The sequence below is a fragment of the Paralichthys olivaceus genome, chromosome 24, assembly GCF_024713975.1.
Source record: "Paralichthys olivaceus isolate ysfri-2021 chromosome 24, ASM2471397v2, whole genome shotgun sequence".
In the NCBI taxonomy this organism is placed as follows: domain Eukaryota; kingdom Metazoa; phylum Chordata; class Actinopteri; order Pleuronectiformes; family Paralichthyidae; genus Paralichthys; species Paralichthys olivaceus.
The window spans coordinates 6,945,276-6,962,353 of NC_091116.1; the positions used below are offsets into that span (position 1 = coordinate 6,945,276).

The 17,078-nt window shown below is 40.9% G+C and overlaps 1 long non-coding RNA gene across 1 annotated transcript in view; it reads left to right on the forward strand.

Moving 5' to 3' along the window:
* The window catches only part of LOC109639014 (uncharacterized), a 303,271-nt gene extending 291,251 nt beyond the window's left edge, over positions 1 to 12,020 (forward strand). The window contains exons 11-12 of the long non-coding RNA XR_011240369.1: positions 4,399 to 4,472; positions 11,952 to 12,020. This is a non-coding gene — a long non-coding RNA (uncharacterized lncRNA). The remainder of the gene's footprint in view (positions 1 to 4,398; positions 4,473 to 11,951) is intronic.
* The last annotated feature ends 5,058 nt before the right edge of the window (positions 12,021 to 17,078 follow it).

Consider the following 17,078-nt stretch of genomic DNA (forward strand, 5'->3'; position numbering starts at 1 on the left):
TCATAACTCTCATAACCCTGTAACCCTTCAGTCAACCCGACATTCAGCATCAGTGCAAAATGAACAAGGGAGAGATGTGATATGAGGAATATAGGTAATGGTGCGATTAAAACCACTTGTGAGAAATAACATAATAAGTGCAGCCAGTTTCATACGGTTAAGAGTGAAGGAGGCTGCAGTGTATTAGCATACAAGTCCACCTTTGTTAGCCATGTTTCCGTGTCAAATCAATGCTGTGTGATTATCGCAGCGCAAGGAAACGCATGAGGTCTCCCCTCGCTTACCTTCATCCGTGTACCCATAATGCAATGAGCAGCAGTGCAGTGGTGCAAACTTTGAGCATTAATGTTTGAACTCGTAGTCGCACATATCCTTCAGCAAGGAGGATGGTGTGAGTTATTGTTAAACAGCACGAGGTCATGTCTTTTCCTTTTTTCTTCTTCGTATTCACCTTTCTTCCTCCTCTTGCTTTTCCTTCTCCTTTTCGTACTTATTTAACCTTTTTTCCTTTCTTTTTCTTCTCAGTTCATCACATCTGTGTAAAGGCTGTCAAAGAAAACTAAAAAACACATCCTCCAGACTTTCACACACTGAAGACAACAATTTCTATGACAAAATAGAAGGAGAGTTTTTTCCCTAGTCTTCCTGATGAGTTACCTTACTGTCCTGGTGAAGTTCACGCACACTGACTTTCATTGTTTCTCAGCGCTCGCTCTGCCACGTACACTGCTTAGCAGGAATCTCAAATTGAACCTAATCGGTGCTCCAGTCACCGTGTTTAAACGGTCTTTTCGCCAGGTTAATGGGATTTCCGCCGAAAGGTCTGCGCTCGACGGCTAAAGTGGTCCAGACAATCGCAATGAGCTCCGAGTCAAGTGTGATTAACCCGCTGACCCGCCTGTAGCCATCGCGCCTCTGCTCCCTCTCAGCTGAACTGGAACTGTGCTCAAGTCAAGTCACATTTACTTATTAGGATGTAAACAAGGATGTACTGAAAGAAAGAGTAATGACGAGAACAGAGGGAAAGTACATCCCAGGTTTCAGGGACCAGGCCCATGGCTTATCTTATTTATCTGAAACAGTGTGCAACTCAGGTACCACTATAGTGTGACATTATTACAGTGTTAAGTAAAGTGTTTTGTTAATCGATTGACAACATTGTTTCCGAAGATGTCGTTATCAAACTCTTTAGGCTGGATTTCACCCTGTCCAACCGTCAACCTTATTATATATGTATTATTACTTTATTATAGAAAATAGAACACAAATACAACCAGATATACAGAGCTCGAATGAAGAAAATAAAAATATTACATACCAAAAAAGTAAACTTGAAAATCTTCTCTGCATTCTTTATTCTGTGAAATAAAAGTTTTCATATCTGCCAACACAGATACTTCTCTTCCTGTTCTAACTTTCACTTACTGCTTTTGGAGCCTTAGCCACAAATGCTGTAATCCATGTAAAAGTACAGCCACAGTCGGATACTTGCTGTATTTTTGTGCACATAGTTTTCTTCTGTGACGAGACTCATTTTGGAGACAGTGTTTTTAGTTTATTTATGTTTCTGATCTCTTTGTGTGCAATATCTCCACACATGGCCGCGATGATATCAACTTCTACAGTCTTGTTATTTAACCCATGGCATGTTGTCTAACTACCCAACCCTGATAATGGAGTGAATTGTTCCACATCGATCCACGCAGGGCCGTCGTGGTGGTAATCATCCGTTTGTGTGGGTCAGTGTCTGTAATGATTTCTCTCTTCTTCTGCCCTCTGACCCTCGTGTGGTGTTAGAGTGTGTGTGTGCGAGTAGTGGTGTATTATTGTTAAGCATTAGCCAATGAACCATCGTTTTGCATGTCAGGGAAGCAGAAATGAGCGGAGTTATCACCTCTGATGGCTTCCTCTGACTGTGTGTTCACTTCTTTGTGATCCAGGGCGTCAGTGAAGCATCACCGCCTCTGCATGTGTCTGACAACACTTTTTTTTTTTTACCTTTATTTATCTGGTGAAGATTTCCAGCATGTGACAGGGTTTTTTTCCGCAACTACAAAGAGAAGCGTGAATTTCCCAGAAAAAAACATTCAAGTCATGTGTCAGGTTTGCAAATTCCTCAACATTTTGTGTTTCGTTGACCCATTTAGTCGTGAACGCTCTTAAAAGCAAAACACATGCAGATTTAAGGACTTAATTGTCATTTTTATTTATAGATGCAACTTTTGGATTGTGGTCATTCGAATAACGTTTTACAATGCTAATATTATTCTTACAATAATTAGACATCTTTCTCCACTAAGGTGATTCAGTAGACACATCAAGGTAAACACATAATCCAAACAAAACCCCAGGGGTTTGTCTTTCACATATGTAGAATGCAACAGGAGATGGTCCTGGTCAACATGTTCACAACAGCAGGAGAATGTCCAGATCATTGAGGCGAGGTGTGGCGCCTGGTTTTTTTGCGTAAATCACATGCTCTTGTTATCAGTACATCACTAATCAATCAGCAATAGGTCTCAAATGTCCTTGTCTTTCCAAGTTGATGATCATCTGCTACACATGTGGCACTTTCATTCTGATATATTTGGATTCCTTTGTGTATTTCTTGTTGTTAGAAATGTCATCGACATGCTCGCTAGCTGTGAATTTCCCTGTTGTATTCTCACACAGGCTCACTCAGACATTCTCTGGACATTTTACAAGGGGACAGGCAGGAAAAACTCAGGAGAATGTCCAGCGATTCTAACTCAGACATTTGCGTTGTCACATACAGTCCCTGTGGAAAATGTCAGGAGAATGTCCAGCGTTCGGTGCACGTCTGAAAGCTCTGGTAAAATACATATTTCTTACTTCACTTACTGCAACCCCCTGTTTTCTCCCAGTTCCAGGAGCTTTAATTATCAAATAAGACTTTTCAGTAATGCCCTGCTTTGTGTGAGTTAAAGATATCAGGTAATATCTCTGAAGCCCAAAGCGTATAAAACATTCTGTCAGCTGAGAAGATAAGACACACCTACTGTCCGTGGAAAATTGCCATCATTTGTTTTAATTTGGTGCCGTTTGATGTTTCCTCACTTGTCAGTGGATATCTCGTTTGGGAGGAAATCTCCACATGTTCACGTCGAGCGCTCCAGGCAACGGATTTCTCCTCCCTTTTTGTCAAAAGTAGCTTGCTGTAGAAATTGGGGTTGATTCTGTGACAGCTACAGTACACGTGTGAGAACTAGGTCACATGGTATTTAGTATACTTACTTACCAGTGCTTGAAGAGGTTACTCATGCCCACCTAGTGTGTTGGGTGAGCGCATCTCGGTTTTTCCATCGACTCCTGCAGCTGATGGGTTTTATTCCAAATGAGATAGAAATATCAACCCCCCCCTGTTCATACAACATGATGGATAAAGTGAATGTAATGCACAGCATGGCCTCCTGACATGTCTTAGTGATGTACATACTGATATTCTCTTTTTTACATTGCAATTCATTATTTCCCAGTTCTTGTTGAATGTATTTGTTTTTGGAAACATCACTATTGCATAATTTGCCGAAGGACAACTTCACACATGATGAACATGAGTTAAGGCTTTCTGTCAGCCACATGAGGGGGCTTGGCATTAAATTTCAGAACAATAGAATGCCTCTCAGGTTTGGGGCAGGTGCTGCTGAAGTGTGGACAGACAATCCCTCCATTCTCCAGAGACCCCTTGTGAGCAGACCTCAAATCCCATGCTCTATATTCATACAAACATGTATGTCGTTCCCGATTACCAAGACCAAATGTTGTCATTGTTAGCCAGTATCAGTGGGTGTCAAGACAATGGGTCAGGAACAAATCAATGCGTAACTCCACAGTGAAATAAGATTTTAATCAGAGAGAATCAATATGTGGCAGACAAAATTAACACAGTGACAGTGGCCACAAATAATCAATGTACAGGAAACACTGCAAAGTGTAAAAATACTTTGGGTTCATTATGAAAGTTTCTAAAAGGCCTTCTGTGTGCATTCACATCTGAACTTGTAGCTTATTATTTGTATGAACATCTTAAATATATCTCATCGTAGTATTTTATTTCTGTGTTTTCCACCAGTGCACTGTCTGGATTGTTTGTCTCAATGCGCTTGTGAGAAAGTCTGACATCCTTGACCTGAGTGTTGGTGGTTTGTTCTCCCGTTCTGCTGTGGTTCTGGAATGAAACAGTTTCATTCTCCACAGATGAACTCAGCCGTGTTCTCAGCTTAAGTATTGAAAAGGATTTCAAATAAAAACTCTGGAGCCAAGTCGGCCGTATTCGGTTACTAATGTTTCGTTTAAGGCCCTGGCTCAGAGCGGGTGAGATAATATTTGACATGGAATGCCAAGTGGGAGAAACTGTGTGTGTTTTGTTCTTCTCAGGGTGTGAAGATATTAAGCCAACTGGCAGGATCGACTGAGATCATGTCGACTGATGGGCCAGAACAGATGCACAGGTATACACACACACACACACACACACACACACACACACACACACACACACACATGCACAAGGACACACACTCATGCACACAAGGAGTGTATGAGTGTCCACACGCACATATATTGCTCTTTTATTTGCTGTTGGTGTCTCATTTCGGAAAAGTTTTTAACAAAATAGACGAAAGTTTTTAAAAAATATCAAATTTTTCTTTTTATTAGTTCTTCAGAGGGTTCAGATTTTTTAGGATATATTGGAAAAAGTCACTTTATTCAGGTTATGTGGAGTATGGGGGTTGGACAACAGGGCAGTTTTGAATTACAGATACTTCCTCAAATTTTGCCACAACAGAAAATTACAAAAGTAAAAATGTATAACTTTATCGACACGAAAAAACAAAAAAATGAAAACATTATTAGTTTAAAGTTAAAGAACAATAGTGTAATGCTTGAAATGCAAAACTTGAGGACTTTAAGAGATTTTCTGTAACTCAACCCTGAACTTGTGTCCAGAAGTGAGAATGAACCAAAATTTCATCACTTAAAGACGTTGTCCTTCAAATTCCTGCAAAGGAAATTCAGAAGGCACAAAAAAACCAAGAACACACACAATCCTCCAACACGCACTGTTTCCCAACAGGTGTAGGGGATCAAGTTGCAGCACTTTTCTCCCCCCTTCCCTCGTCTTCTCCTTCCCGCCTCTCTTTTCTCAAATTAATGCCAGCGAGAGCGGCTTTAGAGACATTTCTGACGTGTGTGTGTGTGTGTGTGTGTGTGTGTGTGTGTGTGTGTGTGTGTGTGTGTGTGTGTGTATCTGAGGGGGTGAGCAGGAAGGAGCGGGGGGGGTGGGATCGCTAATAACCAGGCAAGGTACACTAATCTCCGATGGCAACATTTGGTTTACCTTAAGCTGAAGGGACAGCTGTATTAAAAGCAGGAATTATCCTAATCAGTTCAAACTCCATCCTCCTCCCTCCCCTCCTCCCTGCTTCACCTCTTTGCATATAAAACTTCCACATTAGGCTTAAGAGTACAACGGCTTAGCTGCTGTTCGCCCTACATCTGTCTTCCCTCCACGACAACCAATCAGAAAGGTGGATGGAGGGATGAAAGGAGGGAGGAGGAGAGGAAAAAATAAGGGGGGGTGGAGGTGGTTCATGATGGACTGGGAGAGAGTGGAGGCGAAAGATGGGCAGAAACTGAAAGATGAGAAAAAAGAGAGGTGAGGAGACGAGGACTGAGAATGAGTTGCAGCACTGAGAGACAAAAAGGGGGGGGGGGGTGAAAAGAGGAGGAAATGGGGGAGATATTTATAAATAGTTTTATGGAGTAGTTTAGGAAAGTAACTGAGAATAGTATTTTCTTTTTATACCACATTACAGACTGATCTTACCTGACAGCTGTTAACTGCTGACACAAGAAAACAAAATATGGTGCATTGCTACTTAACACTAAAGTATTGAAGATTAGCTCAACATCAACTTATTAGCTGTGTTTTCCACCTTCATGGAGGCCTTTGGTGCAGAAGTGCATAGTTTAGATATCATATATTCAGGTTTTGGCACTGTGCATGTCCTGGATAATATCAAAGTCATGATGTAATCATCAGACCCCTCCTTTTCAGATTCCATTAACAACACGGCACAATAGGTGGCCATGAACAAAATGTGTTTAGATATGCTTTGATACATTTGGTCTCTGCAGTTGATCATCTAAAATCTCAAATTCCACTACTTATAAAAATAGTTCTGCTTCCTGTGATTGAGTTACAGCTTATTAATTTCATGGTGTTAGTGCAGATCGCCAAGTTGCATGTGACAGTAATCACATGCACAATCGTATTATATGAACATAAGTGTCTTAATTCACATGTACTATATATAGTGTATGCGTGTCTCCATGCAGTTAGGTTCAGATTTTGAAATAAACTGGTTCCCATGTGGTTGATTCATGTATCTTATTTAATTATTTCAACAAATCCGGTTGTCAGTGCTGAAGGACTGAAATATATTTTAAAAGATGTTTTTCCTCCATGAGGTATGTGTATTTCAGACCTGTTCTGGCTGCACTGCAAACAGCTTCCCTCAGACTTTTTTCTCTCCCTCTCTTTCTCTGTCTCCCTCTGTCTCTCCGAGGCCCTCGGCACCATAAATCCGACTGATTACTCCGCACCCCTTTTGCTTGACTGCACCTTCACAATCAGCCGTGGCCGCCAACAATGAGGCCCTGATGAATCAAACATCCATGGCATTAGTTTCACCTTGCTGCCCCTTTCCCATGCGCCGCCGCCTCTTTGTCAGGCCCCGGTTTGATGAGAAGGACTACTGACACTGGCTGCACCTATTGATAGACAATTCTGTAAAGACAGACCCCAACAACCCTACCAAACCCCAAACGCTGCCCCCCCCCCCCCTCCTCTTCCCACATTTGCCCCCAAAAATAGGCGACAAAACTTGATTGGCGCATGGCACTGAAGCCCCTGCTGTCTGGTTTGCAGGAGGCTCTATGTTTAGTTTGTGGCTTTAGCGGTGCTTTATTGCTGTGGCTCAATATTTGCAGAAGAGTGTACTTTAATGAAGTGCCCCCCAACACACACAGGCCAAAACAAGGCACCGAGATGCTCAGTGCATCCACACCAGATCGTATGAAATATTTAGACCAGTGTGAAGCTGTAAAACTAAAATGTGTGCGTCCTCATTAGATAAAGGATGTAACAACAAGCAGGAAGTTGCAAGCAAGTGTGGATAGACAAAAACATTGACATATATCCATTTCCTTTTTGTGCATCGTGATGCTCATTTTGTTTTCAGATGGCTTTTTTGTTTAAGTTGAGGAAGATGCATAGTTTTGAAAATGTCATACTGAATGCATCTACTGCAGAACATAATTGTGCTTGTTTTTGATTGCTTAACGTAAATGATCTCATAATTTGATCAGAAGTAAACGATTATATTAGTTCTTGTGTGTTAAACTTTTACCGCTGTTGTGCCCGTTTGAGAACATCTATGATGATACTTCCCTACAACAAAGCGGCTGTGATAATGGTTTTAACCTGTTCTAAAACACTCACATGAGTTTCCTTCTCGGGTAAAAATAAGAGCATCTCTCAGCATAAATTTGATATGAAACCGATTCTTTATTTTCCACTGTAGTCATCACAGAAGTGGGTTTCTGGGTGGTTTAAGTGGCCTCTATCTGTATCTGTATCTATATCTAGGGTCCGTGTATACAGTGTGCAGCTCGGCCAAGCTGTGCCATCGTTTCACTGGCAGAAGATCAAACCCTAAAAGTACTGTTAAGCTAGCACAGAACAGCATAGGCCAACAATAAATGTGTGTGGGAAAGGTTGGAGAGTTGCTATACTGCTCAATAATGCTGCAGTCTGAGCAGTGACAGATGAGACGTCCACTATTTAACAAAAGTAACACCTTCTTACAAAAAGAACAATATGAACGCTGCTTGTTGAGTTTCTTTTAACTTGTAAATCTCACTGGAAAAGGTTTCATGTGTGTGTATACATATATATATATATATATATATATATATATATACACACATACATATATATGTGTGTGTATACATACATATATATATATATATATATATATATATACACACATACATATATATATGTGTGTATACATACATATATATATATATATATATATATATATATACGCTCCTGTGTACAACCCTTTGTGGCCTTTTTTTAAAATGGCGCTCTACAGCAGCACACGGATTGCTGCCGCTTACATTCAAGCTTACATGCAACAGAATCATATTTTTCTGCACCCACACAGACGTTCGGAGTATTTCCATGGAATAAAAAATCCCTCTTTGTTTGGGATGATGGCTTCTCTTCGGTCTCAACATGTGTCCGGCCCAGTGAGGTTTAAATCTGCCCACCTGTCCACACTCTAATCCTCCCAGCCTTATTACAAAACTGTGCAATTAATTAAAGGCTCAATCGCTGGGATTAGTAACCTACATTCAACCTGATACTCATATTAGTAACTCAAGTATCCAGCAAAACGTGTGTATTCAAGGATTTCAGCTGCCAATGCTTCAAATATCACAAAACTCACAAAAATATGTGTCGACTTTGAATCGTCGCCCGGAAACTGAAACAAAAACACAACAACCAGAGGTGGTTTTAGAGCAACAGCAGTGCTGTTCTCGTTTACAGTGGCATTACAGAGATTAAGATTATCTCCGCTGTATGTTTACAGCATAATGAAACAGGTCTGGTATAATGACCATAAAATCTGGATTAGGTCATTCACAGCAGAGAAGGGAGTTTATTCCAATGATTACTGTGAGCAGGCTGAGCCGCACAACAATCCCTGTCCAGGGCTGACGTATGCGTGAACACCTCACATGCACACACTCATATTCACACATACACACCTGGACATACACAGATGGGCTTCTGTACATTTTATATTTCACAACACACTTTAGTGTTGCATGCAAAAAAAAATATTCCACCTTGGATCATTTTGTTGAATTCATTTGTTTTCTATTGTACCTCCATATTCTATTATTTTGCTCATTCACATGTACAAACACATGCAAAGTGTGTGTGGGTGTGTGGGTGTGTGTGTGTGTGCGTGTGTGTGTGTGTGGGTGGGTGTGTGTGTGTGTACAGGGCCGTTACAAAAGCCAGTTATGGCGGCACAGAAATGATACGGTGCAACAGATGATGGGCATTATCCCATCAACCTGCTGTTTCTGTACACACTCTGTCCCCTCTATGTTCTCTTTGAAAGGACAGCAGGAGTGTGTGTGTGAGGGAGAGATGGATGAAGAGGGGGGGGTTCCTTTCACACACACGCAAACACACTTTCATGCACACACACACACTCTGCACCTGTCACAAACAGCCTGTCAGAACAGGAGAAAATAAACTACAGCCATGAGGTAGGGATGTCTGTTTGAGCCCAGATGAGACTTTTAAGGACGTAACAGATTAATATGAACTTTTTGAATTGGTTTTGTTGCAAAACTCATCTCAGCAGCCACAGCAGCTCAATTCATGACGTCACTAGATTTCTTTCAGCTCGTATATCAAGCTGAAAATCAAAAACCAGATAAAATGTTTATCCAAGCCTTTTTTTCTTTTTTTTTAGGAAATGTTAGAAACCCATTAACTATTTAACCTGGTACACTCAAATAAACCATGGGAAGCTCGCTGTTCTAAATACTGATTGTTGTGGCTTTGAGATATGACAGAAGTAGAAACAGTTTTTTGTTCTTCCATATTGCTTTTTTTGCAGGAGCCCTGTGCTTGTGCACTGGATGTGCACTATTCACATGAATGAAGGCGTTGTCCTTTTCCTAACAGCACTTAAGTTGGTATGGGAACAGCCTGTGCCATGCATCACTTCTGGAGATTTGAGTCGAGACAAATGTTTGGTTTAATGGACAAAAGCCTTTGATAACTGATAAGTGATAAATTAAACCTCTCCTAGTTCTGTTGAATCATTTTTGTGGTCGCTCATTTGAAACAAAAATACAAAAAATTCCAAGACCCAGGGCCCAGTTGACGTCTCTATCTGTTGATGTCATTTTTAATCGTTGTGGTGAACAAATAATTCTGAGAAAATTTCCTGGTATGACCTCGACCTTCCTTTCTCACAGTCTAAATCTGCTTGTTTTGTTGTCGCGTTGCACAGCCAATCAGTGTGTGGGTGAAAATATTAAGCATCTTTCATACAAATAGGATCACAGATGAGGTCACGACCTCGTGGGTGTGGTTAAATTCTGGCACGGTAACGGCCTCGCTGCAGGAGAGGCAGAGAGATAAACAAAGCGTCAACCTGACAGACGGATAAGTACGCAGGTTTAGATATAAGAACAGTATCTGGCCAGAATATCGGCAAACACGAGAAGATCTACATACATACGGATTTGAACCTTGGGTGTAATATACCTCATCAGAAGGTTAACTTCACTGCCTGTAAATTGCCGCCGCTTCCCCTCCACCACCGGACAATGGGCTCAGCAGTGGCCTGGTGATTGCCTCTTTTCAAATGGAAATGCCGGTCGCCTCTCCTCTGCCAGGTTCCCCTAAGCAGTGTACAAATTACAGTTTACAAGGCATGGAGGAATAAAAAACGAAAGAGGAGATGGGCAGAAAAAGAGAAGGTGAATGGGAGGGTGAGCAAAAGCAGAATATCTTTTCTCACTCTTCTGGGGTTTTTTAATTCGGCAAAGTGACATGTAAATTAGCCTGTAAGTGCTCCACTCGGCTACCGTGATCGTGCCCTAATTGTCACAGTCAATTGTGGACAACAGTCTCTTCAGTCCAGGCAGCTTTTGACAACAAGCACACCAGGATCAAAAGAGGAATCATGGACTCCACTCTGAACACACACACTGACAACCACACATGCCTTCTTGTCTGTTTTCGGTGGCTGCACTGAAAAATAGTCAAAAGCTTGGGGGGAAAGTGAAAGCTTCACTCGCTAAGGATAGAGAGATGGCAGGAAGCAGCGGACACAACAGCAATTTGCTTCCTACACCAGCTTATATCAACATTCCCAAAAATCCTTTGTGCGTCAAGATAACAAATGCCACGGATGACAATGCAGGAAAGGATGGCATGTCTAAAATGAGCGGTGGAGGTACACATTGCATCCAGCAGACCATGAGCTGACTTTCTCCAAGTCCTACAGGGCCATAAAATTTGTAGTGGGATGAAATAGATATGTTTGAGCCAGCGTTGAAAAATAATGCAAACCTTTGAAAGCGCAAACGAGCAAGCTGCAAACTCCGGAGTCTTATCGAAGAGGCCGAGGGTTCAAAGCTGACTTCTCTGCAAAGTTCTGCTACAGTTGGTGAAAAAACATTAGTTTGCTGGCACTGAGTTTATACTGTAGTTAGTGATGTTGTGGGCAGACACACAAGCGCATCCACACACAACATGTCTGCAAACTGATAATCTTTATCAGCAACAATCCCACGACACAATTAAGGTTTTTATGATTTTGTCAAGAGGACTCAATGCATTTGATAAGGTTTAGATTTAAATGCCATACCAAGATGTGTTTAAGCAAATTGGTTTTAGAGAAACTGATTTTTTAGAATACGTCTTTCTAACATCTACAAAACACCTTGACCTATTTACTCAGTTTTGGTTTAACCTCCAAATAAAGTGGTTTAGATAACCTGGCCAAATTGAAGGCGTCTGATAAAGTAAATACGTCTGAGAAAAAGTGTGTTAGTCTCTCTGACGTTATAACTTGCATTTCCTGCATTCCATAACCCGCCTGCTACCTTAATCGTTGACGTCTGTGGCTTTGTCAGTTGCATTTGAATGGCAGCTGTCTGACCAAAGAAGAAATAAGGAACTCACTAGAGACATTTTATATCTGTGGTGTTGTGTATGTTTTGCATGTTGTAGTGTTGGAGTATTACATGTGATTGCAGCTCTTGTTTTTTTGTGTGTCTTTATATATAGTAAGTTTATTTGCTCTTTTCATCTCTTGCAGTGCAGCTGATCCACGAGATCTGAATGAGTGGAAAATCTCTGAGAGCCAGACAAGGTTTCTGCAGATGTAAGTCAGATCTTTTAATTCTATCTTTGTGTCCTGGGAGGATATAAATTCATATATAGAGGCAGATATTAAGAGCATGCCGATATGCAAATGTCTGTCAAGATTAGAGCTACAACAATTATTCAAATGTTTGATAAATTATTCATCGGATATGCTGTCAATTATTAATTTCAGCGGGCAATAAGTAGTCCCTTTTTTTCTTCTTCTCAGAGTAAAAAGTTTTCTAGTGCAATCTATCAGAATCCAAATCTAAACCATTTGATTTGTCAAGTACAGTGAATGAGCCGGACTTATTTTGGTGGCGCTGGTGCAGAGGCCGAGGCTGTATACACTGTGAATATCACATTACATAAACGTGCACTGTCCCTTTGTGTCTGCTTCCAAAACACTTACACCCCTTCTAGAAACGGTTTAAGCTGCGCACCACTGCAACCGCATAGCTTTGATTTTGACCTTTGACCTTTGCTGCATGTCATACCCCTCACTCTCTCACCCCTCTCTGTGTGCACCACGGAAACTGTCGCGTCAGTAAAGGGTGCGTATGTCAGTGCAGTCCCAACAAACATGCATCTCAAGACAATCAAAGCTAGACAAAGTATGAGAAACACATGTTAGCGTAGTGTGATGCAACGCCACGTGAAACGAGAGCCACCACTGCTCCCGGGCTGTTATTAAACTCAATTGACTGACACCTTAGCGTGTCGAGCATCCGCTTCAGACAAAATTACTGTTGACGATTCATTAGGCAACATTTCAGCCGTAAGTAATAAATGTATCTAATGTTAAAATGACTCCAAACTTCAGAACTGACGCATAACAAGCTTTACTTTGATGCCAGAAATCAATCAAAGGAGTCAGAGAGAATCTTTCTTGAACTCGTCTGATACTTTTCTCATATCGGAGAGAACTGCAGTTACTGCTGAAATGTGGTCATTTTATCAAGTAACAATCTATTAGTTGTGTGTGTGCAACAGATTCAAAGCTTTCAACTGCATCTTCCTTTAATGTTATGCACAAAAATAAGAATAGCAAACAAGATACAATTTTATACATGAGGGAAAATCAGAAAAATAAAATAAGGTATCACTTGTTTATCTGGTGATAAATCATTTTTATCCCTCTTGTGTTTCCTAACCTGTTGTTTTTGGGAGCCAAAAATCATCTGACCTCTTTTCACAGGAACAAGAGAGCAAACAAAGATGACTCTCACTTTTTCAAGTGAGAGTCTCAGTTGAATAAGTGGTCATCTGTAGAAGCCTCTGTTCAGGCTTCAGCTAACAAGAGCAACATAAAAAAAATCAATAGTTTTTTGGTGTAAGCATTTGTTTCTGCAGCAATCTGCTATGCAGCGATCTTGTTCTCTCCGCAAGCTTTCTTGTCCAACTGCGAGAGATCAGAAGTGCTCAGAAAAAGAAGAGGCTTTTCCCGCTCGCTCTTGCTCATGGCAAATGTAAACTAAATTCTTTTTTGCATGTTTGAGCAGTTTCTCGCAGATCACACTCTCCAGCCGTCGCCTCTTGGTCTTTAATTGTCCGTCAATCTCTGGAGTTGTTGTGGCGTTGAGGCTCTCGCGGTGGTGGCTATCACAGAGCCAAACCCCGTCGAGAGATGTTGAGTTTGATGTCACAGAGCTGGAGGAGCCGCAAACAAGCGCAGAGAGGAGCCGGAGGAGATGTGATCTAGGATACGACGGCTTCTCTGTCATGCATTCAAAACCTCTGAACACTGCGACGGCCGTTATTTTAATTAAAGAGGAAAAACTTGCTTTCGGAGCTGAGGCACAAACTGAACGAGGGTTCAGCACTCGAGAGGCCGCGCTGCAGTCACTTGACAGCTGTTTTGAATTGTAGACGTGTATTTTCAAAACATCCCTCTCTTCTTCTTTGTGGACGCACTCTCTGGTCAGGGCAGCTTTGTTTGATTTTCTCCATCGCGTGAAGTGGTAATAATTGTATTTACAGCAACTCCTTCAGCTGAGGGCACATCGTTAAAACTTTCACACAACCTCTGCATTTCTCTGCACAGCCGATACTAATTAATAGAAAATAAATATCGGGTTAAAGTTAATCCTAAAGTTTAGTGTTACTTAGCTACTTCAACAGAAAGTAGAGATATGACTTTCACTGGGTATAATTCCAGGTCTTCAAAATTCTTAATGTGGGCAAATCTGAATCATCATGATGATGTATTTCAGCGGAATAATAAAAGGAAAAAAAAAATCCCCTCTTACTTCATGTCTGAGAGATGTCATATGTCAAACTCGTGCATGATGCAACCGCTGAGGAAAGCAACACCGCCCAGCTCACGAGGAGGTAGAACAGCACTGGTACATGTTACAGTCAGGCTCGGATTGTATTTTATTATTATAAGTAAAAATGGGTTTGTTACCTGAGTTAATGTTGTTGAGTCTGTAACCCAGTCAGTGTCCTTCAGGTCGGATTTAATACAGTTTTTCGAGGGTAATTGTTGTAAAATGTGCAGAATTGCCTTTTAGAACCAGCTTTTCTAATAATGTAATATTTTAATCTGTATATATGTATATATTAAACAGTAGGAATATATGTCTTTTAATAGGCGCCCTATTGAATCCCACTATAGGGAGCTGTTTAGATTTCCCACCCTGGACAGAATCCTGTTCCAGATCCTTTTCTTACCTGAAGAGCACAAAGCTCTGGAGGAGACGTGGAATTTTTGCTTGGAAACATGTCAGCTTTGTTTTTGCCAACAGTTGAAGGATTAACTGCTGGCACGACACATCAGCCATCAGCAGCTTCAAGCTAAAAACATCTGTATTTGCATCATACAACACATCAGTCTGTGTTTGCCTTATTCTGATTGACCGTTGACCTCCACACTGTTATGGCTACGACCTTAAATTAAATCTACACTTGCAGTGAAGCTAAATTCATCTGGAAATGTAAGATGAATGTGTAAACACGTCTCTCTTCCTCTTTTTCCTCCTTTATGATGTATCATTGCCATCAACAGCAAAAATCTGCCTCATCAACAAAGTGAAACACTTGAAACTTGCCCTTGAAACAGTCAAATCCTGTTCAAATAATCCTTGAAAACCGTTGAGGAAGTGTGTTCTGAAACCCTGGTACTCTGAGTGACGACATCCCTGCAGCAGGCGTCCTGGTCCCCACATCTGAGAGAAACAAATACGTTTTTATTTCGTATCAGGAGAACAGAAACAAATGTTGACAAGAGCCACACAAAAGGTTTCCTGATCACAATCAAATCTTATTTCAACACCAGAGTTTTTTTTATTTTCCTCAAGAAAAAGCCTTAAAATAATGTGAAATTATTTTCAGAGTAATGAAATAATTCATCACAAATGATCAGAATGAAACCCCCTCGTATTGTAACAGGTTTGGTTGAGCCGCTGAGTGTTTTTTTTTCTTGATGAGAACTGGGCATAGATTCATCACTGGATGCACCGCAACGTCATGTGACTCTCACAGATCTAAATGAGGCCAATAATCAGGGACGCCTGGCGGCTGAGTTGTTGAATGCACAACGTGTACATGCAACTGTGTTTCAGTCCCGAGGCGTGTTCTGCTGTGGCATCCCTCTCTCTCACTGTGTCTCATCATATACCAGTAACGGCTGCAAAAACAAATGATTATATAAAAGCATTCATTGTAGTAAATAAGACCAGGTTTTTTTTTCCCTTTTTCTTTTTGGATGAACGTTTCACTGGGCCGATGTTCTCTTTTAATAAATATCACATATCAGATGGTCAGTGATGTCGCCTGCCGGTGTGATTTAAGCTGGTCTCTGATTTCACTCTGCAGTTAAACCTGCTGCTAATCCAGGTTTTAGTTTTCACTGGACAGGTTTAGTGTCTCCTGGTGATATATGGTGGGTTTTAGAGGATTTCTCACTCTGTCTAGAACACAAACCTGGAGGCAGCAATGCAGATTTGCTGTTGTTTTATTTTCAAACTGTAAAATTTTACAAATTTAACCTGTGAGTTTGACATAAACCTCCAAAAACATACAAGTCAAACCTTTTAAGAAGGATATTGTCATGCTGCAGTGACCTGACCTCCATACTTGCAGTTGCGCTGTTGTGTTAATCTTGTAGTTGAGGCTCAAGAGTACGATCAGCCGTGTGAATCGAGTGTAAAGGCATTTTTATTCTTGGAACACTAAAACGTGCATCTTTGTTATTTCCTCCCTCTCGTCAGATAAACTTTGAAGCCTGGCGAGACGTTCACTCGTGTAATAGCAGCTGACAGACTCCATACAATATACAGGAGTAGTGTAACCCGACTACTCTATTGAACACACAAACAGTAGTGGTAATTAGACTGACAGATTCTCAAAATACTGTGAAACATTCCTACAACCCCACCGCACCACTGTGTTTATGTGTTTGTGCTGTCAAAAAGAAGTGGGCCTCTCTCCACAGACACACACACAGACACACACACACACACACACACACACACACACACACACACACTTTATGCAGAGAGAGGGAGAGAAAATTAGGATTATAATCTTGGTAATCAGCAGTCATGCCTGAGGCAGACAGCTGCAGAACTGCACAGCTCCAATTTAGGTGTTGGACATTAAAACCATTAAACCCAAGTGAATTTCTACTTATTGATTTTTCTGGGGCAACATTTCAACTTCAGAGAATTACACCAATAAGCAGAAAATGGGCTTTAAAAACTTAAAAAAATTTATTTGGAAAAAATAAATACAACAATCAGAAATACAGTCAAAAATAACCACAATTCATGAGAAGATATTTGTAATTAATTATTAATCCGCCTTTTTTAAATTTTACAATTCAGCTCATAAATAAAAATCCTCCAAAACATTATAAACAATCGTTCTCCACATGACTAATTAAATTACATTGAGGACATGCATGCGCAGCAACGTGTTTCACTTCTATAATCTTCAACAATATAAAGAAATCGACCAAAACTTATGAATAGGTGCATTTGATGTTTGTGGTACCCCCCCCCCCCCCCCCCCCCCCGTGATTTAAATCAATATATTCATTAAGCACAAGGTCCCCCTATAGGTCACACAGCGACTGTAA